The sequence below is a fragment of the Patagioenas fasciata genome, chromosome 26, assembly GCF_037038585.1.
Source record: "Patagioenas fasciata isolate bPatFas1 chromosome 26, bPatFas1.hap1, whole genome shotgun sequence".
Taxonomy (NCBI): domain Eukaryota; kingdom Metazoa; phylum Chordata; class Aves; order Columbiformes; family Columbidae; genus Patagioenas; species Patagioenas fasciata.
The window spans coordinates 4,752,560-4,775,937 of NC_092545.1; the positions used below are offsets into that span (position 1 = coordinate 4,752,560).

The window sequence follows — 23,378 nt, forward strand, 5'->3', positions numbered from 1 at the left end:
CAGACAGCCCAATTAGCTTGCGACAGGTATTCTCCATGTATTAATTACTCTGTATTTAAGGTCCTCTCTTTGGGGTGGGTTGTCTGTGTCCCAACTGCTGATATCATAGCGGTCAGTAGATTTTCCTGTGTGTTCTTAAGATGTGAAAGCGCTAAATCTTCCTGTTCTTGTGTTTTCTGTTAACTCTGCTGCTTAGGAACCATCCACAGCCAGATATTCAATGAGATGCTTTCATCTATTTGGTTTGGGTGGCAAATTCTAGCAACGCTTTAAGGAGACACGTGTGTCTGTGCTACTCTGCGTTGGTCTGATAACCACAGACAAGTGTTATTTGTAATTATTGTAGATGCAAAAATACATTCCTAACATCATTTCTATAGGTACCGGTGACCAGGCACCTGTACCGAAGCATAGGCAATGGATGAAAGATATTTTTCATTGTTTGAAGTATCTTATAAATAACACAATAAGCAACGTTTACTGCACAAACCCTTGTGAGATGTTCTCTCTCTGTTTCCCAAACCCAAATATTCATTATCCTGCACTTTTAGCAGTGACCACCTCTTCGTTATCCATCTCTTGGTTGGTGCGGGTGCAGTTCTGGGTGCTTATATCCATTGTCACCGCCTGTTGGCATTAATTTCACCTCCTTTTGGAGCAGACAGGACCATCAGCGTATTTGTCGACATCAGCAGTTGCGTTTTTGAATACACAGATGGCGTGTGAATCCCTGCGATTTCGGGTTTGCTGAAGCCTCCCCTACTTGTCCACGCCGCGGGAACAGTTTGTATAAGATTTAAGGCTCCTTTTTTCGCAGAGAAAGCTGGAGAAGCAGCAAATCCGCAAGCCAAGCAGCGGCTGCCTGTGTCGGTTCCAAGGCAACGTGCGCTTTTATTATCGTCAGCAAATTTTCCCCGATCGGCGTTCCAGCTCCCTGCTACAGTTCTGAGGATGCTGAACCCAGGGCAGAGCACAAATATACCTGTTTATTTGTTTGTACCTGTGTTCTAAGGCATGGAAAGCACTGGTAAAACACTGCGTGCATTTATATCCTTTATCCTTCCATCTCCCGCGTGATCCATGGGGAAGTTCAGGCTCCAGAACTGCCCATCCAGCATGGAATTCCCATTAAAACACAGTTCGTGGCTCCCAAAGCCAGGGGGTATTAGCCCTATAATCGGGTAGGTTAAACTGGCGCTGGAGTTTAATGGCAATTTAAATCTCTCTCTCACTCCGGTGCAGAAATATTAACGCTTTGATCAAGGCTTTTCTGTCTTTCAGCTTTTTATCAAGAGATGATTCTCTCGTAATGAACCAGAGGACCCAAGTGTTTAAGGCATCAAAACTAGGCAGATTTCCTCTTTATTTTATTTTAAACCCTCCAGTCTGCGGTTCAAACCTGCCCCTTTTCATACTTCAATTTTCAATCTGTGTCCTCCCAAGTCCTGGTGGTTTCACTGAGTCTTTCCACGTTTGTTCGCAGCACCCAAGCTTTAATTAGGACGGGGTTCCCCGGCTCCGTTGAATTTTACTCTTTCCCTGTTGATTTTCATTTGTGGCAGGTTTTCCCCATTTTTCCACTGTATCTTTCCCTCCTCGTTCCTTTTTATTCAGAACACAGAATCATTATTAGCCATGAAGTTTTTATACTTTAGCCCAGTCGGGTCATGATCCATTATAAATCCTGGACAAGTCAAGTGCTGCTTCTTGCTGGGTACAGTATCTTCTTGGCCCCATTAAGAATAATAGCGTGAATAACCATAAGCCATTAATTTTGACAAGATCAGGCCCGTATCACCTTAAAAAGAGCGCGCTGGTACCATGGGAGACATTTGCCTATTTCCGCTGTTCACTCCCTTAATGAATGAAAATAAGAAAGTACCTGGGGTTTGTCCAACGGAGAAACACCCGAGAAGGTCCATCCCATTGGTTTGTGCGGGGAAAAAACAGCAAAAATACTTCTGCAGGATGAGCAGATAATGAAAAATAAAAGCCTTGGCTTTCTGATTGGAGATTGGCCAGAGATAAATCCATTGAGATTCCCAGGTTTGGGGAATCCTGGTTTATGGAAAACCAGGCAGAACGACCCCAAAATATTAGAGTATCTCCCTCCTTAGCATCTGCTAAGCTCAGTGTGCTGTTCATTAGCACTTTGCTTTTACCTGTGCAAGGATTTGGGTGTTTGTAGCTACTTTCAGGTTTGTCTTAGAGAAAAGAAGCCTTTTGTGTGTATTTTCTCTCCAAAAACTGGGCTGGAGTGGTTTGTTCTCTTGACTTCCAAATGCTCGGAGTGAAAAAATGCTATCAAATTTAAAGCAAAGCCTTGTTTTGTTTAAAAGTGGCGTCTTTCCTCGTTACTTTAAGCGACTCGGTGCAAGGCCGTTGTGTGTTTGCCGACTACGCCAAGTTCCCCATCAAAGCAAACGTGGCTGTGGTGGCACCGAGGGAACCGATGGGCAGTTATCGGCTTTTCTCATCCCATCTCTGCTTGTTTGCAGCGCTCCCCTGGGGTCCCCGGTGGGAACGAGGAGGGCAGGAATGGCACAAATAATGTATAATATATGTTGTATGATGGGAAAGGGCGCCTTTCTGCTTGAGGTAGATGTCGGTGGATGTTATTTTAGCATGCGTGTGGACACCTCATTCTGTTATATGGGTAAGATCGGTGGGATGGGGATGTGGTACATCATTCTATGTATGTATTTCGATGTATTTTTGGGGGGCTCCTGCTTCTGCCTGTGTCCAAACCTTTGTGAAAAGCCATCGATATTTTACTATAGAGAGAGCCACGTCCATGCAAAGCTTTCCAACCAGCCTCGTGGGTGTTCTGAAGCCGTTTTGTCTTGTTGGCTTTGTTTCTGCACAAAGGCATAAATGTCTAAATATTGGGTGTGTTTTCCCAGGAACGGTGCTCAAGGAGCCAGGCTGGAGGCAAAGGGGAGGGATATGTAATTATTTCATAACGAGCCTCTAGCTTTGGGGCTTTGGTATCTGTTTATTTTTGCTCTCATTGCACATGAATTGGGCCAAGACGATGCTCTCAGGTGGGCTCCGTCCCCCGATTTTGTCAGGGCGCCCTCCCGCTCGCTTCTGAGCCCATGCCAGGGATCTCTTGGGCTTCCAGGTCCTTTTCTATTGAAGTTTTTGGCAGGCCATGAGCAGCCCGTCTCAGATCAGACTAAAGTCAGCGCTTTCCCTCTGGCGTGGCTGCCGTCCAAGCATTTCAATATGTAATTTCCACTAATTTGCAGAACTGTACTGTTAATTACACAAAAGATTTACTTAGAGCTACCCCTTCCGTAATGTTCTCGGTGCCCGCATTAACCGCGTTGCTGCTTTTCTGTAATTCTCGGTCGCTCGCTGAGGTCAAGATGATGTAGTCGGTGCCCTTTTCTTGCTTAAACACATCGTGCATCTCCCATCTGCCCATGGAAACTGGGCACCAGTTAAACACGGGCAGGTGGGTCGAGGCCACCGAGTCCCTGTGGGTCCGGGTGAGATGTTCCGACAGCAAATCTCTTTTTGTTGGGAGTTGAGGGATCCACAAACCGACACTCCACACTCCCCGTGTGTCCCTCCTGTCCTCTTCATTTACCAGAGGGTGTGGATGATGATAAACAGCTGCCATTTATGCCCGTTTTTGGGGAACTCTTGCTTTCATTCTTAATTTTTCCATTGAACTAATGACTCAGCTTGGATCAGAGCGTCCTTATTGGAAACCAACTCCTTTATTCCACCTTGTGGATAATAAATATACTCTCAAACAGGCTTTCTCGGGGCACCCAGAATTGCAATTTAGGAAGAATGAATCTTGTGTAGATGAGGTTCTGTAGGACATGGTTTAATGCCAGTGGTGGGTTCACGGTTGGACTCGATCTTGAGGGCCTTTTCCAACCAAAATGATTCTCTGATCTATTCTAGAACCAGCATCTCTTTGGTGCCCGCATCGGGCTGTCTGTCATCGGCACAATTTCACACTCCATTTCAGTAATTGCTTGGCATAATTTGCGTCGGGTGAAGAGCAGGAAGATGCTGGTGCTTCATCAGAAGAGCGGCTATTCATCACGAGAGCGCTGTGACAGCGGGACACGGTCCCATTTGCTCCCATCTCCCGCAGGGCCCCTGCCAACACGCTCCTCTCTGGGCAACGTGAGGGGGACAGCAGGAAAAAACAAGAAGCAAAATTCAATTTACTCGGCGATTTCCTCTTTATTTTAAATTATTTATTGAAGGTTGTGCTGGGCCAAGACGTGGCCATCGCTCCATGGGGCTCGTGGTCCACGGTGAAGAAGTGGGACCACAGCACAAGGGCTTTGTCCCACCAGTGCCCATCGCACCGATCTGATCCCTTGGTCTCAAAGCTGCAAATCGTGGCAAACGTCCCCAGCCGGGATGGTTCATCCCTGCAGAAAACCAGCAGCAGATCGACCGAAACGTTGCGTTATGGGTTAAAATGGAAAGGCACAGCACGACCGAAGCCAGGTGGCAAAAGAAATCAAATTTAAAAGCTGATCTGGATTCATAAATAACCTGACGCGCATCCTTGCCCGTGCTCGGAGCTGAGAAAACACGGCGACCATCAGCACGCGGGTCAGGATTGCACCGAGCCATCCGAGGAGAATTTACTCCAGCTTCTTCCTGACAAGAGGCAGAGGTATAAGAAACAACACGGTGACTTCTGTTGGAGCAATAGCTGCGTAAAATATTGTTCGTCAGAGCTATAAAGGTTACCTCAGTGGAGAAGCAGCGCCTGCAGCTTTTGGCTTGCTGGTCCTTGGGGTGACGCATTAGCGAGTTTGTTGTTGGGTGTCTTGAATTGAGCATCATCGCTTTTCGGCGGCTTTGGGTCGCATCTGGTTGACACGGGTTTGTAAAGCAGTTGGAAGCCGTCCAGCGTTGCGTTACGAGACCAAGGGACGTGGGAAGTGTTGTTTTGCACTAAATGAACAAGCTGAAGGATGAAGAAGGGTTAAGGAGCGATCACGAGATCTGACAATCCTCCGTCTCGCTTCTGGCCATCACCAAATCGTTAAGAGAAGGTCAAATCTGAAATAGTTTGCTATAAAAGGCCAAGGAATCTCGATCAGGACCAGATCCCTGTGTGTATCCAACCCATGAAGCCGGTCTTGTATTTATAGGATGCTCGAAGGCTCCAGGATTCATAAGGGCACCCAATATTTGCCTACTCTTTCAAATACGTCAGTTCCGTCCCAAAAATCCAAGCAAGCACTTGGCAAAGGAGACAGGCAAATAACTGACATAATAAACAAGATTTTTATTTAGTTTGGAGCTTGTTAGGTGACATTTGCATAGCGACGGTGTCAGATTCATTATTCATGAGCACAAGCTGCAATGACCCCGCGCAGCCGCTCACCAACGCCGGCTCCCGGGCTCCCAAGATTAGACGTCGTTCTTGCTGCTTTAAGCAATTTCTCTTTAAAAGGAGCACGGCGCAGTGACAGCCTGATTTCTTATTCATGTGTGGGTCTTTTCAAGGCACAACATCTACCCCGGTACATAAAAATCAGGCTTGCGGGTCGTGGGGGGAGAAATGACTTAAGCAAATTGTGTTTAAGAGGAGGGTTGGAATAGAAATGTCCCCTCCTGTGGTCCTGCCCTGTCCCAAGTGACATGGACAAAGGCTGAGGGTCACCCAGGAGGGGCTGAGAGCGAATTATTGCCCCAAACACCAAGACTGATTTGTGGTTTTGTCTTCTAAACAGGGGGATTGGAGAGTCCAGCCCATGGCGGACGTTGCTGCTGGGACAAGGGGACACGTCCGGCCCTTTGAGGGACATTCCAATGGCTCAAAATGATCCTGTTCACTTGAAAACTGGGCTGGATCGAGAGGAGAAAGACAAAAATGGGCTGCATCGAGAGGATAAAGACAACAGGTGGGTACAGAAATAGTAAATGGGGGGAATATCTGGCTACACAGTGTTATGGCGGAAGGGAATCAGGGGGAACAGCACAGCCTGCAGAATGAGCCGAAATAGTGATGCTTGTGCATCGAAAAAAGTAACAGGAACATAAATGCTGAAGGGTATTAAGCTGCACATTATATATAAGAGTTGGGGGGTTGCTATCCTGCTTGTGTTTGGAAATATTAATATTAATATCTCCACGTCTTGCAAATCAGGCATGTTCCACAGCCACCGAGGTGATGACGGTCTCGGCTTAATTTGCAATTAGGGGAGCTGCATTCCCGCTTTAAGGAAAACCCTTAGGGCAAAGACGCTGAAGCGTTTTCAGGAGAGCCTTGGACAAACATCTCGCCGGGATGGTCAGGGCTGAGTCTTCCCCGGCAGCAAAACAGCCTTGGGCTCCAGCTATGAGCAGGGAAAAAGGAGCATCAGAACAGCTCCCTCTACCAGCACATGCCCTGCAATAGAGAAATTTAAATATATATATTTTTGAAGGAGCCTTGTATTGTTTCGGGACATCATTAGTGTTTTTAGCACCAGGAGGGGGGGATCAGAAGCTGTTTTGGGAAGCTCTGCCAATCAAACGGTGATTTGCTCTCGGCGTGAGCTCTCCTGCTCTCTTACCCAAATTGTAAAAAATGTAATCAACACAAATGACACCAAGAAAAGTAATTAAACATCTCAAAAACGCCAGAGATTCGGTGTAGCATGTGACAGCCACAGAGATGCTGAAAGGGAGCGAGGCCGCGGTAGGATGCTCATTGCTGGATATCTCAACCTTTTCTCAAATAGAGACAGAAATGCTCCATCCCCTCTTGTCCCTGCGTTGTCACCTCTCCCTGTCCCTCCAAAATTCACAGAGAGGGGGCAGGGTGGGACAAAAGGCCTCAACACTGTCCTCACCCCCTTTTCCCAGGTCTCACTGACGGTGATTTCCAGCCCCGAGAAGCTCTTCACAGCATCAGGAAAAAGCGAATTTAAACTCAAAACCAGCACAGGCTCAAGGTGAGTTATTTCTCACCAGAATTAAACCCACTGTACCATTATGATTTTAATTCAAATGAATATATTCCCAAGGGATGCATGGTGACTTGGTACAGACAGACATTTACCTTATAGCATCTTTCTGCGAGGGGTCTCACCCCCATCCAGAATTGGGCTGTGCTGCCCGGTGCCCACTTGCCATCTGGTGGTGAATTAGAGGAAAGAAAATACTGCCTTTTTGAAAATATAGTTAAAAAGAAGAAGTAAATTCAACAGATTCTTACCCGGTTGGAATCTAATGGGGTTACGAGGAGAAGGGACGCGTGTGAAGGGACAGCGCAAGGCCACGCGTCACTGATGCCTTATTTGTTGGTATTAAATAAGACCTGAGGAGAACACAACTCGTGTGCTGACCCTGTGCAGATGGGTGAATCGCACCCTAAAGCAAACCTGGGAAACTTGGATTATTCATCAGCCGCTCTTAACGGGGTTATCGTTGACTGAAGAGCAGGCGCTGGCCTCTGCGATTTATAATTATACTGTAAATTCCATCCTGCTGCGTCTGATTACATTTTTAAATAAGAAAAGAAGTACGTATATACACGTAGGGCTTTTTCTTCCAAAGCTTTCAAGGCCGGATTTGCAAGTATGGAGGAGCGGGGGTGTTTGTGATACAACCAAATGATCACGCCCATGTGTCTTGTTTGACAGCAGAAGGAACCAGGGGAGGACAAGCCGGGTTTTAGGATGTTCACCTGGATTGAAACAGGTGCCTTCAGCCTTTGCCATCTACCTGATTCCCAGAAATACCCAGGAGGAAGGAGAAAGAGGTTGAATCTCCCATTTTTCGCAGTAAGTGATGCTGAAGAGGTTCCTGGGAGACCTTCAAAGACCAACGCTGGGGTTTTCTTTTTACTTTTAGTGATGATTTCAGGCCCTGAAACAGTTCTGTGATCATCAAAACAAAACTCAGGAGAACCCATAAGCACAGAGGAGCAGCCTGACAAACTTGAATATTATTACAAAACTTAAAAAAGGAGAGAGAAGAATGTAATAGGGAGGAAAAACCGATGGACAGGGCTGGTACCACCATAGTGGGTCTAAACTGGCTCTGAATAAATGGAGGCTGGATATTAGGGAGAGAAGGGTTGGTCTCACAAGGCCCTTTCTAGACCAGTCTCCCTGTTTTAACTTGATACCTCAAGTTTTTCTAGGTGTCATTGTCTCTTTTAATTAAATATACAGCATTAACTTTAGCGTGGTCACCTTGTAATCAAAGCAGCGCTGTCGCCACATCCAGAAAACTGAGGCAGAGTCTTCTCAGGGACGTTCACTAAAAGGGAAAGATGCCATGGGAACAAATCTAAATACAGGGATTCTGTTTAAACACAAGAAAAAGATGATGTTTTTAATGAAACACGAGAGCTATCAAACATGAGAATGATTGTGGTGTGGGTCCTTGGCGATGCTCAAACCCAGCAGGGCACAGCGGCTCTGGATGCTGCTGCTTTGAGCAGAGGGGCCGGACTGGGGACAAACCTGAACCGTTTTACGATTTAGCAGCACAAGAACCTCCCATTTAATGTTTCCCTGCCAGGTGTGAACCACAACCTGCATCCCAGCACCCCAGTCTCCTCTTGGCAGGTAAGGAAACCAAACCATCACATCTCCGCGTCTCTTTTTGTCCGTTTTTCCTCTAAGGACAAGTGGCAGCTGAGGGCTGGAGCATGAATGTCAGCTCTGCAGCTGCAAAAAGCAGTTCTCTGCAGCCCTCTAGTGCTGCTGAAATACAGAGAAACAGCAGAGTTTGCAACAGCCATGGGGAGAAGGGGGTGAGGGGAGCTCAGGCTCAGTGTCCTTTCCCCGCTGCAGCCAGATTTCCAGCCATAGGATGGGTGCAAACCCCAAACTCCTGTACATTTGAGCTCAAAAGCCCTCCGAGGACGCTCCTGAATTTCTCTCCCCGCCTCTGCTGCTGAGTAACCCCAGCAAAACATTTTCTCTGCCTCTTTTCCCCGCCGCCGTCATCCTAATTGTCCTCTCATCCCCACGATGATGCAGATCTCCCAGTTCCATCAGAGCGTTTTCCCCAGGAACCCACCCTACCGTTTCCATTTAAGTTCTTCGTTTTCCCGGGGAAGACAATGGAACTGTTTAAACATTGTTCTTCCTTGCGACGCTAATTTTAAAAGAGACCTTTTATTTGCTAACAGGACAGAGAACCAGCTGGTGTTTACCAAACAGTTTTCATGTTTAGACAGGCTCCTGATCCACAGAGTGCGTTCCCACCAGAGAAGCTGTGCTAGCCATAAAAAACAAGGGGAAAATCCTTTTGCAGCACTAACATCTGGTAGGAAGATGATTTAATAACTTCATCGCATGGAGCATCACTTTGGGGGTTAATTTTAAGTCCCCTCCTGTTGACATCCCCTCTCCCCTTCTCCTTACCTGCCCCCTTCAGACCCTTTTGTGATGCCTTCAGCCTTCTTTTCTGCTGGAGTTGCCCACATCCTACAAAATGAAGGATGTTTGGGAGGCCCTGTAAAGGAAAGATATTAGGCAAATGTAATATTTCTTAGTCCCTTTGCTGACAGCTTTTGTTAGGACGATGCTACAGCATCTCGGTCACTGAAATACACGTGGAGCTAAGCTGGGGAACTTCTTCTGCATCTGTTTTCACTTCTGTCAAAAACACTCCTCCAATTTGCATTAAAAAAAATCAACCCTTCTGCCAAATAAAAAAGAGTTAATTGAATGAAATAGAGTTGCTTTCCAGGCTCTTTCTGATAAAAATCCCATAAAGCTTCTTTACAATTGGATTTCTCCCACAAATCGCCACTTTTGACAAAAGACGCCGTCTGCATATGGAATACTTTGAACGATTAATTCTCTGGAGCTCCAGAGACAGATGTTCTGATACCAACTACATTGCAACAGGTCAGCTGTGCCTTAGAGCTATAGGATTACCTTATAGCTATAGCATTAAGCTGTTCTGCGTCCCCATCACAAGGTCCAAGTCCGTGAACAGCACGAACCCACTGCAATCTTTACTTTTTGCCCCCAGCAAAAGGAACAGAATTGCTTTAAAATGAGTCGCGTGGTCTTCGACTTCGTCGTTTTGCCATTGAGGATCCGAAAAGCTGCGGCGCTGAGTTTAATCCCCGGAGGTTCAACGATGCTCCGGCTCTACCTGCTCTTGTGTTGGGACCAGTTTGGTGGTGAAACAAGCGGAAAAGGTCCATGAACCATCACCTCCCCAGTAAGGTGAGAACGATGGCTTTACAAGAGCCAAATCTTTGCAAGAGTTTAAGGCAGAGGTAAAAAAATAAAGTAAAAAGCAACTAGCCAGGGGGGTATGGCCATGAAATTAAGTATTTAGTCCATCAATCGAAAAGCGCTTTGGGATTTAAGTCAAAGACGTTGCAGAAATCTCCCTCAGGAGAAGAGGAATCTGAGCTACTCTGTCCAGGCTGAAGTTGACTTTAAAGAAACAACCTGAATAACCTTGTCATTTCAATTCTTCGCACTTTTTCTGCTCCGTGCTGTGTGTTCTCAAGATCTGGGAAGTTTAATTTCCCTGGTGCGACTGCTGGAGGCTGTTGGTCCCTATCGGGGCCGGCACAGCCACATGAAAGGGAACGGGACACATTGGGGGGAGCAGAAGGGTCACAGTCCCATCCTGGGGGGTCCAGGGATGCTGCAGGTCCGTGTTGGGGCCGACACAGCCACATCAAAGGGTATGGGACACATCAGGGGGAGCAGAAGGGTCACAGTCCCATCCTGGGGGGTCCAGGGATGCTGCAGGTCCCTGTTGGGGCCGACACAGCCACATCAAAGGGTATGGGACACATCAGGGGGAGCAGAAGGGTCACAGTCCCATCCTGGGGGGTCCAGGGATGCTGCAGGTCCCTGTCGGGGCCGACACAGCCACATCAAAGGGTATGGGACACATCAGGGGGAGCAGAAGGGTCACAGTCCCATCCCAGGGGATCTGGGGATGCTGCAGTTTCCAAAACACCCCTCAGGTTCTGGAATTAGGGTCGGGTTGGCAAAAAGCCCCGGTGGTGTTGAGATTGCCCAAACTGAAACGCTGTTGTGTCTCTTAGGTTGTATCTGAGCGACTCTGGTTTGCTGGAGAATCACAGCGAGACGCTTGTCAAGGTGGGATAAGCGCTCTTCAAAAAGGCAGCAAGAAGACAGCTACGTGATGACAGCCTTTGCCATCATCGCATCGTCATCAGAAAGTGGAGGTAAGTAGAGAAATTGGGGCCGTTTAGAGAAATCAGGGCATTTAAAACAAGCTGTCGCTTACCTCCAATAGAACCCAAAACCTCAAGTTTGCCACCCCTGCCCAAACAGAAGTCAGGAAGGAATCCCCGGTTCCAGGCTGCATCCCCAGAGAGGCTCTCAAATCAAGACGCAGACAGGGAAGGATGCCAGAAACCCCAAAATTCGAGGCATGGATGCCTGGGCAAAAAAAAGCCAGATCTGCATCCTTTTGTTTATCCCAGCTGTGTCTTTGCACAGCCTGATGCAGTCAGCAGCGTTTCTCTTTGGTTTCAAACAGGAGGGGGCTTCGCTTTGAAGCCTTTGCTTGCATAGGAAATGAACTTCTTGATTCCTGTTGACATTTGCGGCGAGGTGGAGGTGCTGCTTTTCTTTCCAAAGCTCCCCGGCTCTGTTTGTTCAACTACTTCACACTCCTGTGAAATGTGATAATACCGAGCAGTGGGTGGAAGGAACAGCACAAATGTCTCCCATCGGGAGACAGGAGGTTTCAAAACTGCTCTGCGTGTAAAGACAACTCCTTCCCGTACCCGTTTTCACGCTGCTGTCACCGAAGTCCCTGCGTACACGGAGCTTTTCACCGGGGAAGCAGCAAGATGCAGCGATGTGTTTTGTTCCAGCCCTGCAGCCGGCAAAGCGACTCGAGTGCTGGTTCGTTCCTCTGGATTCCTAATGAGCAAAGAAAGCAAGAAATGAGGGGTTTGTCTTTTCAGTCTCACACGGCGAGGATTTCTCTGTTATGGTAATACAGGAATGTTTTTGCTCACAAAGCGGTAAAAGCTGCACCAACATCATTCATCAAATCTATGGGAAAGTCAATTAACTCTTGATTCCAGGTCTTAGCAGCATCAGGATGTTTCCAGCTCGACTTTAAGAAGCTGGAGTCAAGTTAATAAAGGGACATTTTGGCCAACACTTGAATTCTAATGGTGTTTGGTGAGAAGGTGACAGTGCTATGGTAACAAAACAATCACTTGTTGGTTTAAGTCGAGTCTACGGCCTCAGCTGTGATTGCTGAGTTCTTAGGTGTGGCCAGACCTAGACCTAGGCCTTGTCATAGCCTTGGCCTTGAGCAAGCGCTCAGCATCTTGCAGGATTGCGGCCTTGGGCGTTAATACTGGTTGCAAAACCAGGCAGCTGAGGAGCAGCCAGTTTGTATTTTTGCAAGGGAGTTTGTACTTTTGCCAAGACCGGGCTCAGAATAATCCAGATCCGCAACTTTATTTCTATCAGTAAAAACACTCTGATGTTTCCATGTAGGAGGTCAGTGGGGCTACAGAGTCCCTATAGGGGATGAAAACTTCTGCCTCGTTTTCCAGGATGTTTGTCTGCGAGCAAGGCTTGAAAACGCAAGGTTTTTCTCAACTGCTGGAATTCCCCAGGAAATGTCAGTGTGAATAGAATGAGAATTGGTATAAATCAGCACCCCTCTGGATGCTGGAGGTAACGGTGCAGGTTTCCTCTGCACTGGAAAACCATAGAAGGGAAGGTCCCTACGTTTCTTTTTCCCCTCTGCCCCACACCCAAGGTCTGGTAGCACTTCTTGCCCAATTAGTTTTCCACCTTAATTATTCCTGATGAATTCTCTGGGCTACCGCGATCCACCTCCAGGATTTGCAGTTTAACACGTTAGTCATTTTTATTGCGTGGAAATGTGGACTGAATAAAGGGATCCGGGCTATTTTTGTTGTGAACCATTTAATTTTGGATGATTGCATCGAAGTGCAGGGAAGTTTTACCAAGTTAAGCAAGTTTAAATTGAATTCTCTGATAAGCGCTGCGGCCGATGGTCTGTTATTCTTAATTGGGATAGCCTGATGAGGAAAAAATCATGTTCCAAGTATCGATTTAGAGACTCGTAGTGAAATGGAGAACCTCACATTATGTCAAGAGGTAATATGAAAAATACAAGCTTTTTGTACCCTGCAGTCAGCCATTCCTGCTCCAATAGATAAAAATCAATAAATAATAATAGAAAATGATGTTGCTAGCAAATACCTTTTTTTAAGGGTAGTTCCTACACAAATGATGCGTAGGAGCATATTCTATATTCTTAAAGAATATCTTAGGAATAATGGTACATCCAGTTTAGGGAAATTCTGGCATGCAAGGAGTACGTGAGTCAGTATTAAACAGTCAAGTTCAATTGGATATTCTGTAGTAGTTTCTCAGGAAAATGAAAGCGCTGCTATTAAATGTTTGTGTTCCTGTATGTTAAGTGAATAAGGAAAGGAATTCAGTTGTTAAGTTTCAAAAGTCTAACATGTTGCCATTAATTAATGGCTATAGAAGCAACGTATTTGGGGAACAGAGATAATATCACTTGGTTGATATAGTGGAGCAACAAAAGCACATGTTGAGGAACAGATATAGAAGTTTTATAGCTCACTTAAAAGAGGGGGGAACCCAAAGCCTTCAGGGATATTACAGTTGCCTCATGTACAAAGAATGTGTGATTAAATAAGCAATTAGTTATGGATTATTCACTCAGCTTGACTGTTGGATATTCCAGTAGCACGTTAACCTTGAAATGACGCCTTGACAGCCCGGATTGTTCACCAGTGAATCAGATCAGGTGTGGAAGATGACCCTGTGTAAACTGGCGATGACTGGAAGGTGTTTATATAAAACAGATCAGATTGAGCCTCGTGTCCCCAGCAGAACGTTCCGCTCCCATGTGCTCGCACCTCGGTTTGCTCCCATCTTGCTAACCAGGTAACGCGGTTTATGTTCTCTTGTTCTCATCCACCTTTCCTTGACCGATACACATCTACTCGGGCGCCTTTCTCGTGTTTCCACTTAAAGAAATAAGAAAAGGAGGTAGTTCAGAGATAGCGGTTGCTGTCACAAACACGCGTCCATGCCCTGTTGCCTAAACCCATTATCACATTACCGGTGTGTTTCTGCCTGAGTGCACAGGCTGAACAAGCTCGGGTGATTGCTGTTAAACTCCTGACATTCCTCAGTGCCAGATGAATGCCAGATGCGGTCAAACAGCTGGGACTGCGCTCATTCTTCTCTCTTTACCAGGTGCGATCCCACAGGTATTTGTCATGTTTCTTCTGCGTTGTTCTTCGACAGAGGGAACGAGACAGGCAAGAACGCCCCTTCTTTTGAAGACTCCTCATTGTCTGGAGCGCTGATGGAATTATATTCTTCATTATTGTATTTGTTCCCACATTAAAACAAGGAGAAAAGCAGGAAACCAAAACAAGAAAGATCTTATTTTTTAAAAAATGCTGTCACCTTCAGGTTGTTTTCCAGTTGATGACACGGGTATCGCACCAAGCGGCAGAGACGTAGTAACACAGTCATTAGCAGAAGGAAAAGCTGAAGCTGATTGGGAAAGGGTTGGGTTTATCTTTCCATAATTGTGTCATTTCTCGTTATACTCTGTGTTCTCCCCAGGGATCTGACACGGGGCCAATTCTGGTATTGGAAATACAGCCCAGGAGCTTGTCCTGGGTTTTTAACACAGGGGGTTCCACAGAGGGGCACCAATTGCAAAGATACAGTGATTTCGGATTGGGGGCAACTTTGTGTGTGCGAAACCCAGGACAAGCTCCTGGGATGGTGCATTTTGGCCAAATGTTGTTTCTCCTTGGGATTCATAGAGTGATGGTTTGCTCAGAGATCTGCTCTGTGTGGATCTACAGTGACACAAACAGAACGCTGTGTGCTTAGGGATATACGACATATTGGGACGGATCACATTAGAAGTGTAGAATGAAGTTTTCCTTGCTTAAAAGTGGGAAAGCTGCTATCCGAATCCAAAATAAATCAGAAATATTAATGGATTCAAGAAATGAGGTTAATGATGTATTTAAAAACTATTAAATTAATGTTTCTCATTAGTGGCACTGCCTAATCATTCTTTGCAAGCAGGGGGAAGAAAGTAAAGCATTATCGTCAAAGATCAAATAGTGATTCAAAATTAATTAATCCAGCACTATATAAATCAGGTAGCTTCAATAAAAATACCAGTTTGGTATTCAGTTCTTATGGGCAAAATTAAAAATAAAGAATGCCTTAATTAGAGCCTTTTCAGTCAATCCGGCTGACCTATTTATTTTTAATTGAACTACAGGGTGCTAAACGTGTTGTGAAAGTGATAATTGCAGCGGTAAACTTGTGAACGTTTCCCTCTGGACTTTGTAGCTGGTGTTGTGGAGAAGGTCTCAGAATAGTGGGGAGCACGGGCTCCTCGCTGTGCCCGGAGCTGCTGTTCTGCTGCTTCTCCCATCGCTGACCATGCTATGGAAACACCCTCTGGCTCTTGGTATCGCATCTTCTAATATTGACTCTGCAGAACATGGTACGTGAGCTGCTTACAAAACTGAATGTACAGTAGTGTGATGGATGGAGCTCTGAACTTTAATAATTTGTAAAATTAAACCCACTGTATGCTTGACGACTCCTTTAATGTGCTATTACTTGTATATTATGTTTATACCAATATACATCTTTGCACTGAAGGTTGCTTGTAATGCTACAAGTGTTGTCCTGACACAGTTTTGTTCTCATCAGCTGAACGCGAGAGGAAAAGCAAATCAGAGCCAGAAGGGACCAAGATCACTTCATGAACTTTGTCGTATGCACCGTGTAATGTTACTGTGGCCAATGATGTGAACTGGAGCTGAGTGACTGGGATTGTTGTTAAACTGGTATTTCCTATTGCTGTTTTACCACCGTCCTTAGAATCACAACAATCTTTTGGTTGGAAAAGACCTTTACGATCATCACATCCAACTGTTGGTTTGTGTGATTTAAAGACTCGGCTTCTCATGGAATTGAAGCCGTAGATCTGGTGCGTTCTGCAAGGGGCATTTACCGCTGGGCCGTGAATGTGGTTCCATCCGACTGACACTTGTAGGCTCCCAGAAGTGCCTGTTTGCTCACACACGTGACAAACGACTTGTGCAGGTTGAATGACCTGCAACAGGAGCAATAAAGGCAGCAGACAAACATGAATTGGATTGTGCGTTCTGTCTGGTTCTTTTCTGCCTCCCTTCCTGACCAGGATGGGTTAGACCAGCTCACACACTGAGAAGAGATGATATAGAAGGCCAATGTCTAGAAATCCTAAGCCTCATGTTAGACTTTTACGTGTGTATCTTGAGCACCTAAATGTCTATTAGCAGTCCCAAATATTCCGACATCACCAACCAAGAGCTCTTGAAATAATGGGAAATTACTTATGGGATAAATAAGTGATTGTCTATGCTCCATTAACACTAAACACACACTAAATCCAGCTGATCCCGAAGATTTAAGCTCAGTCCATCCTCACTTGGTCTCGGCTTGTGCAGAGTGTTCGGTTCAGGTTTGTGTGGCGTTCCTGGAATTGTCCCCAAGCATCACCAGGGACACGGGTGCAGTTCCAATGGAGTTGGGCTGAAATCACACGTGAACACGGTCAGGCTGACTTGAGAGGGTGGTTTAACTCTCAGACTTGCCAAGTGAATTTGCAATAATAAACTTAATTGTTCATTGATTTTTTTATAGCGATGGATGTGGACACAAATACTGCTCGGATTGTTTTAAGTTTCCAAATTGCACCTGAGTTTCAAAGCAACCCAAGACATCTGAAAACCTCATACTCAACACCATGAACCTGAATGTGACCCCAAACTTAATAACGAGGACCTGCTGCAGTTTGAATGGCCGGACTTTGCTCTTAATATCTCTTTAGTGCTTATAATATGTTATAAACAGAGGATTGAGTGATCCGATGCCAGATGAAACACACTGAGGACCCGAGCTGGAGAGCTCACCTGTGCTGGGTGATCCTGAGCTGGGCAGCAGGATTGAAAGGGCTGGAGTTAACCCAGCTCAGCACCGAGCACAGATCACCGGGAGGGCCGACTGCTCACCGTGTAACGCACTCAAATCTGGGATGGTAACACTAATTAATTAAACCAAGGATTCACTTTTCCAATGCACCCAAGCTTTGAGCAGTCACTTTTCACCATTGGATATGGTTGGGCTGACTCAACCTCCACGTCCCAGCATAAACCTCTCCAAACTGGGCACTTTTACCCCAAAGGTGCACCTTGAAAAATCAGCAATTTCACACCCCCGCCCCATGCCTGACACACCCTGACACACCCCCTCTTGTAAAAAAGGATCAGGCCCTTTACAGCCCCTCTTCCCCTCCTCTGTCCGTCTGTCTGTGTCCCAGTCTGTGTGTCCACCACCCACTCCGGGTGCTTGGGGGTGTGTCGGTGTGTGTCAGGGTGTGTGTCAGGGGTGTGTCAGGGTGTGTCAGGGGTGTGTGTCAGGGTGTGTCAGGGGTGTGTGTCAGGGTGTGTCAGGGTGTGTCGGTGTGTGTCAGGGTGTGTGTCAGGGTGTGTCAGGGTGTGTCAGGGGGGTGTCTGGGTCGGAGCGGGGGTGTGAAATTGCTGATTTTCCAGAGGTGCCTTTGGGGCCAAATGTCCATTTCTGGGGTTTATGCAGGGAGCGGAGGAGAAGAGTGTCTTGTGTGGCCAGACAGATGGACAGTTGCGCATCTGGACAGATGGACAGTTGCACATCCGGACAGATGGACAGTTGCGCATCAGGACAGATGGACAACTGTGCGTGCAGCCGGACACTTGTACGTACAACTGGACAGATGCACAGACACCCGCCCAACCTCACTCAGCTCATCCACTGCCCAGCAAAAATGCCCCAAAAATGGGCATTTTGCCCCAAAGGCCCTGCTCGAAAATCAGTGATTTCACACCCCCGCCCCGACCCCGACACACCCCGACACACCCCTGACACACCCTGACACACCCCTGACACACCCTGACACACCCCTGGCCCCGTGAGTGGGTGTTGGACAGACGGACAGGGACACAGACTCATAGACATATGGGGAGGAGAAAGAGGGCACTCTAAAGGGCCTGATCCTTTTTACAAGCGTTGGGGGGGGGTGTGTCAGGGGGTGTCAGGGGGTGTCAGGGGGTGTCGGGGGTGGGGCGGGGGTGTGAAATTGATGATTTTTGAGGGTGCCTTTGGGACAAAATGTCCATTTCTGGGAGTTATGCAGGGAGTGGCGGAGAAGAGTGTCTTGTGTGGCCGGACAGAGGGACAGTTGCACATCTGGACAGATGGACAGTTGCGCGTATGGACAGACGGACAGTTGCGCGTCTGGACAGACGGACAGTTGCGTGTCCAGCCGGACACTTGTACGTACAACTGGACAGATGGACAGACACCCGCCCAACCTCACTCAGCTCATCCACTGCCCAGCACAAATGCCCCAAATATGGGCATTTTGTCCCATAGGTCCCTCTCAAAAATCAGTGATTTCACACCCCCGCCCCGACCCCGACACACCCCTGACACACACCTGACACACCCTGACACACCCTGACACACCCCTGACACACCCCTGACACACCCCTGACACACCCACCCAGTAAAAAGAGGCCCTTTACTGCCCTTCTTCCTCCCCCCATATTCTGTCTGTCTGTGTCTCTGTCTGTTTGTCCATCACCCATTTCCAGTGCTGGGGGTGTGTCAGGGTGTGTCAGGGGTGTGTTAGGGGTGTGTCGGGGTGTGTCGGGGTGTGTCAGGGGTGTGTCGGGGGTGTGTCAGGGGTGTGTCGGGGTCGGGGCGGGGGTGTGAAATCACTGATTTTTGAGAGGGACCTATGGTACAAAATGCCCATTTTTGGGGCATTTGTGCTGGGCAGTGGATGAGCTGAGTGAGGTTGGGCGGGTGTCTGTCCATCTGTCCAGTTGTACGTACAAGTGTCCGGCTGGACACGCAACTGTCCGTCTGTCCAGAGGCGCAACTGTCCATCTGTCCAGATGTGCAACTGTCCGTCTGTCTGGCCACACAAGACACTCTTCTGCTCCACTCACTGCGTAACCCCCAGAAATGGACATTTTTGTCCTGAAGGCCCTGCTCAAAAATCCACAATTTCACAGCCCCGCCCCGACCCCAACACACCCTGACACACCCTGACACACCCTGACACAGCCTGACACACCCTGACACACCCTGACACACCCCTAACACACCCTGACACACCCCTGACACACCCCTGACACACCCTGACACAGCTCCCTTGTAAAAAAAAAGGATCAGGCCCTTTAGAGCCCCTCTGCCCCCACAGTATGTGCATCTGGCTGTGTCCCCATCCGTGTGTCTGGCACCGACTGACAGTGCTGGGGGTGTGTCAGGGTGTGTCAGGGTGTGTTGGGGTGTGTCAGGGGTGTGTCAGGGTGTGTCAGGGTGTGTCAGGGTGTGTCAGGGGGGTGTCGGGGTCGGGGCGGGGGTGTGAAATTGCTGATTTTCCAGAGGAGCCTTTGGGGCCAAATGTCCATTTCTGGGGTTTATGCAGGGAGCGGAGGAGAAGAGTGTCTTGTGTGGTCGGACAGATGGACAGTTGCACATCCGGACAGATGGACAGTTGCGCATCCGGACAGGTGGACAGTTGCACATCCGGACAGATGGACAACTGTGCGTGTCCAGCCGGACACTTGTACGTACAACTGGACAGATGCACAGACACCCGCCCAGCCTCACTCAGCTCATCCACTGCTCAGTACAAATGCCCCAAAAATGGGCATTTTGTCCCAAAGGCCCTGCTCGAAAATCAGTGATTTCACACCCCCGCCCCAACCCCAACACACCCCTGACACACCCCTGACACACCCTGACACACCCTGACACACCCCGACACACCCCTGACACACCCTGACACACCCTGACACACCCCTCAGTAAAAAGGGGCCCTTTGGTGCCCTTCTTCCTCCCCTCATATTCTGTCTGTCTGTGTCTCTGTTTGTCCATCACCCATTTCCGGTGATGGGGGTGTGTCAGGGTGTGTCAGGGGTGTATCAGGGGTGTGTCGGGGGTGTGCTGGGGTCGGGGCGGGGGTGTGAAATCACTGATTTTTGAGAGGGACCTATGGTACAAAATGCCCATTTTTGGGGCATTTGTGCTGGGCAGTGGATGAGCTGAGTGAGGTTGGGCGGGTGTCTGTCCATCTGTCCAGTTGTACGTACAAGTGTCCGGCTGGACACGCAACTGTCCATCTGTCCGGATGTGCAACTGTCCATCTGTCCAGATGTGCAACTGTCCGTCTGTCTGGCCACACACGACACTCTTCTGCTCCACTCACTGCGTAACCCCCAGAAATGGACATTTTTGCCCTGAAGGCCCTGCTCAAAAATCCACAATTTCACAGCCCCGCCCCGACCCCAACACACCCTGACACACCCTGACACACCCTGACACAGCCTGACACACCCTGACACAGCCCCCTTGTAAAAAAAAGGATCAGGCCCTTTAGAGCCCCTCTTCCCCCACAGTATGTGCATCTGGCTGTGTCCCCATCCGTGTGTCTGGCACCGACTGACAGTGCTGGGGGTGTGTCAGGGTGTGTTGGGGGGTGTCAGGAGTGTGTCAGGGTGTGTCAGGGTGTGTCAGGGTGTGTCAGGGGGGGTGTCTGGGTCAGGGCGGGGGTGTGAAATTGCTGATTTTCCAGAGGAGCCTTTGGGGCCAAATGTCCATTTCTGGGGTTTATGCAGGGAGCGGAGGAGAAGAGTGTCTTGTGTGGCCGGAGAGATGGACAGTTGCACATCCGGACAGATGGACAGTTGCGCATCTGGACAGATGGACAACTGTGCGTGCAGCCGGACACTTGTACGTACAACTGGACAGATGCACAGACACCCGCCCAGCCTCACTCAGCTCATCCACTGCCCAGTACAAATGCCCCAAAAATGGGCATTTTGTCCCAAAGGCCCTGCTCGAAAATCAGTGATTTCACACCCCCGCCCCGACCCCGACACACCCCTGACACACCCCTGACACACCCTGACACACCCTGACACACCCCGACACACCCCTCAGTAAAAAGGGGCCCTTTGGTGCCCTTCTTCCTCCCCCCCATATTCTGTCTGTCCGTGTCTCTGTCTGTTTGTCCATCACCCATTTCCGGTGCTGGGGGTGTGTCAGGGTGTGTCAGGGGTGTGTCAGGGGTGTGTCAGGGGTGTGTCAGGGTGTGTCAGGGGTGTGTCAGGGGTGTGTCGGGGTCGGGGCGGGGGTGTGAAATCACTGATTTTTGAGAGGGACTTATGGTACAAAATGCCCATTTTTGGGGCATTTGTGCTGGGCAGTGGATGAGCTGATTGAGGTTGGGCGGGTGTCTGTCCATCTGTCCAGTTGTACGTACAAGTGTCCGGCTGGACAGACAACTGTCCGTCTGTCCAGACGTGCAACTGTCCATCTGTCCAGATGTGCAACTGTCCATCTGTCCAGATGTGCAACTGTCCGTCTGTCTGGCCACACAAGACACCCTTCTGCTCCACTCACTGCGTAACCCCCAGAAATGGACATTTTTGTCCTGAAGGCCCTGCTCAAAAATCCACAATTTCACAGCCCCGCCCTGACCCCAACACACCCTGACACACCCTGACACACCCTGACACACCCTGACACACCCTGACACACCCCTGACACACCCTGACACAGCCCCCTTGTAAAAAAAAGGATCAGGCCCTTTAGAGCCCCTCTTCCCCCACAGTATGTGCATCTGGCTGTGTCCCCATCCGTGTGTCTGGCACCGACTGACAGTGCTGGGGGTGTGTCAGGGTGTGTCAGGGTGTGTCAGGGTGTGTCAGGGGGTGTCAGGGTGTGTCAGGGGGGTGTCTGGGTCGGGGCGGGGGTGTGAAATTGCTGATTTTCCAGAGGAGCCTTTGGGGCCAAATGTCCATTTCTGGGGTTTATGCAGGGAGCGGAGGAGAAGAGTGTCTTGTGTGGCCGGACAGATGGACAGTTGCGCATCTGGACAGATGGACAGTTGCACATCCAGACAGATGGACAGTTGCGCATCCGGACAGATGGACAGTTGCACATCCGGACAGATGGACAGTTGCGCATCCGGACAGATGGACAGTTGCACATCCGGACAGATGGACAACTGTGCGTGCAGCCGGACACTTGTACGTACAACTGGACAGATGCACAGACACCCGCCCAGCCTCACTCAGCTCATCCACTGCCCAGTACAAATGCCCCAAAAATGGGCATTTTGTCCCAAAGGCCCTGCTCGAAAATCAGTGATTTCACACCCCCGCCCCAACCCCGACACACCCCCGACACACCCCTGACACACCCCCGACACACCCTGACACACCCTGACACACCCTGACACACCCCTGACACAGCCCCCTTGTAAAAAAAAGGATCAGGCCCTTTTAGCCCCTCTTCCCCCACAGTATGTGCATCTGGCTGTGTCCCCGTCCGTGTGTCTGGCACCGACAGTGCTGGGGGTGTGTCAGGGTGTGTTGGGGTGTGTCAGGGTGTGTCAGGGGTGTGTCAGGGTGTGTCAGGGTGTGTCAGGGGGGTGTCTGGTCGGGGCGGGGGTGTGAAATTGCTGATTTTCCAGAGGAACCTTTGGGGCCAAATGCCCATTTCTGGGGTTTATGCAGGGAGCGGAGGAGAAGAGTGTCTTGTGTGGTCGGACAGATGGACAGTTGCACATCCGGACAGATGGACAGTTGCGCATCCGGACAGATGGACAACTGTGCGTGCAGCCGGACACTTGTACGTACAACTGGACAGATGCACAGACACCCGCCCAGCCTCACTCAGCTCATCCACTGCCCAGTACAAATGCCCCAAAAATGGGCATTTTGTCCCAAAGGCCCTGCTCGAAAATCAGTGATTTCACACCCCCGCCCCGACCCCGACACACCCCTGACACACCCCTGACACACCCCTGACACACCCCTGACACACCCCTCAGTAAAAAGGGGCCCTTTGGTGCCCTTCTTCCTCCCCTCATATTCTGTCTGTGTCTCTGTCCATCACCCATTCCCGTTGCGGGGGGGGGGGGGGTGTGTCAGGGTGTGTCAGGGGTGTGTCAGGGGTGTGTCGGGGTGTGTCAGGGTGTGTCAGGGGTGTGTCAGGGTGTGTCAGGGGTGTGTCAGGTGTGTGTCGGGGGTGTGCTGGGGTCAGGGCGGGGGTGTGAAATCACTGATTTTTGAGAGGGACCTATGGTACAAAATGCCCATTTTTGGGGCATTTGTGCTGGGCAGTGGATGAGCTGAGTGAGGTTGGGCGGGTGTCTGTGCATCTGTCCAGTTGTACGTACAAGTGTCTGGCGGGACACGCAACTGTCCGTCTGTCCAGACGCGCAACTGTCCGTCTGTCCAGATGTGCAACTGTCCATCTGTCCAG

At 49.0% G+C, this 23,378-nt stretch overlaps 1 long non-coding RNA gene across 6 annotated transcripts; it reads left to right on the forward strand.

Moving 5' to 3' along the window:
* Positions 1–5,588: 5,588 nt before the first annotated feature.
* LOC139825656 (uncharacterized) lies at positions 5,589–16,150 on the forward strand. 6 transcript variants are annotated; one of them, XR_011735866.1, is made up of 8 exons: positions 5,589–5,894; positions 6,841–6,929; positions 7,620–7,760; positions 8,506–8,552; positions 9,166–10,172; positions 11,015–11,158; positions 13,708–13,910; positions 14,226–16,150. It is a non-coding gene; the product is annotated as an uncharacterized lncRNA (long non-coding RNA). The 6 variants fall into 6 exon arrangements; XR_011735867.1 differs by having other exon boundaries at positions 9,973–10,172; XR_011735865.1 differs by having other exon boundaries at positions 8,506–10,172.
* Positions 16,151–23,378: the final 7,228 nt, after the last annotated feature.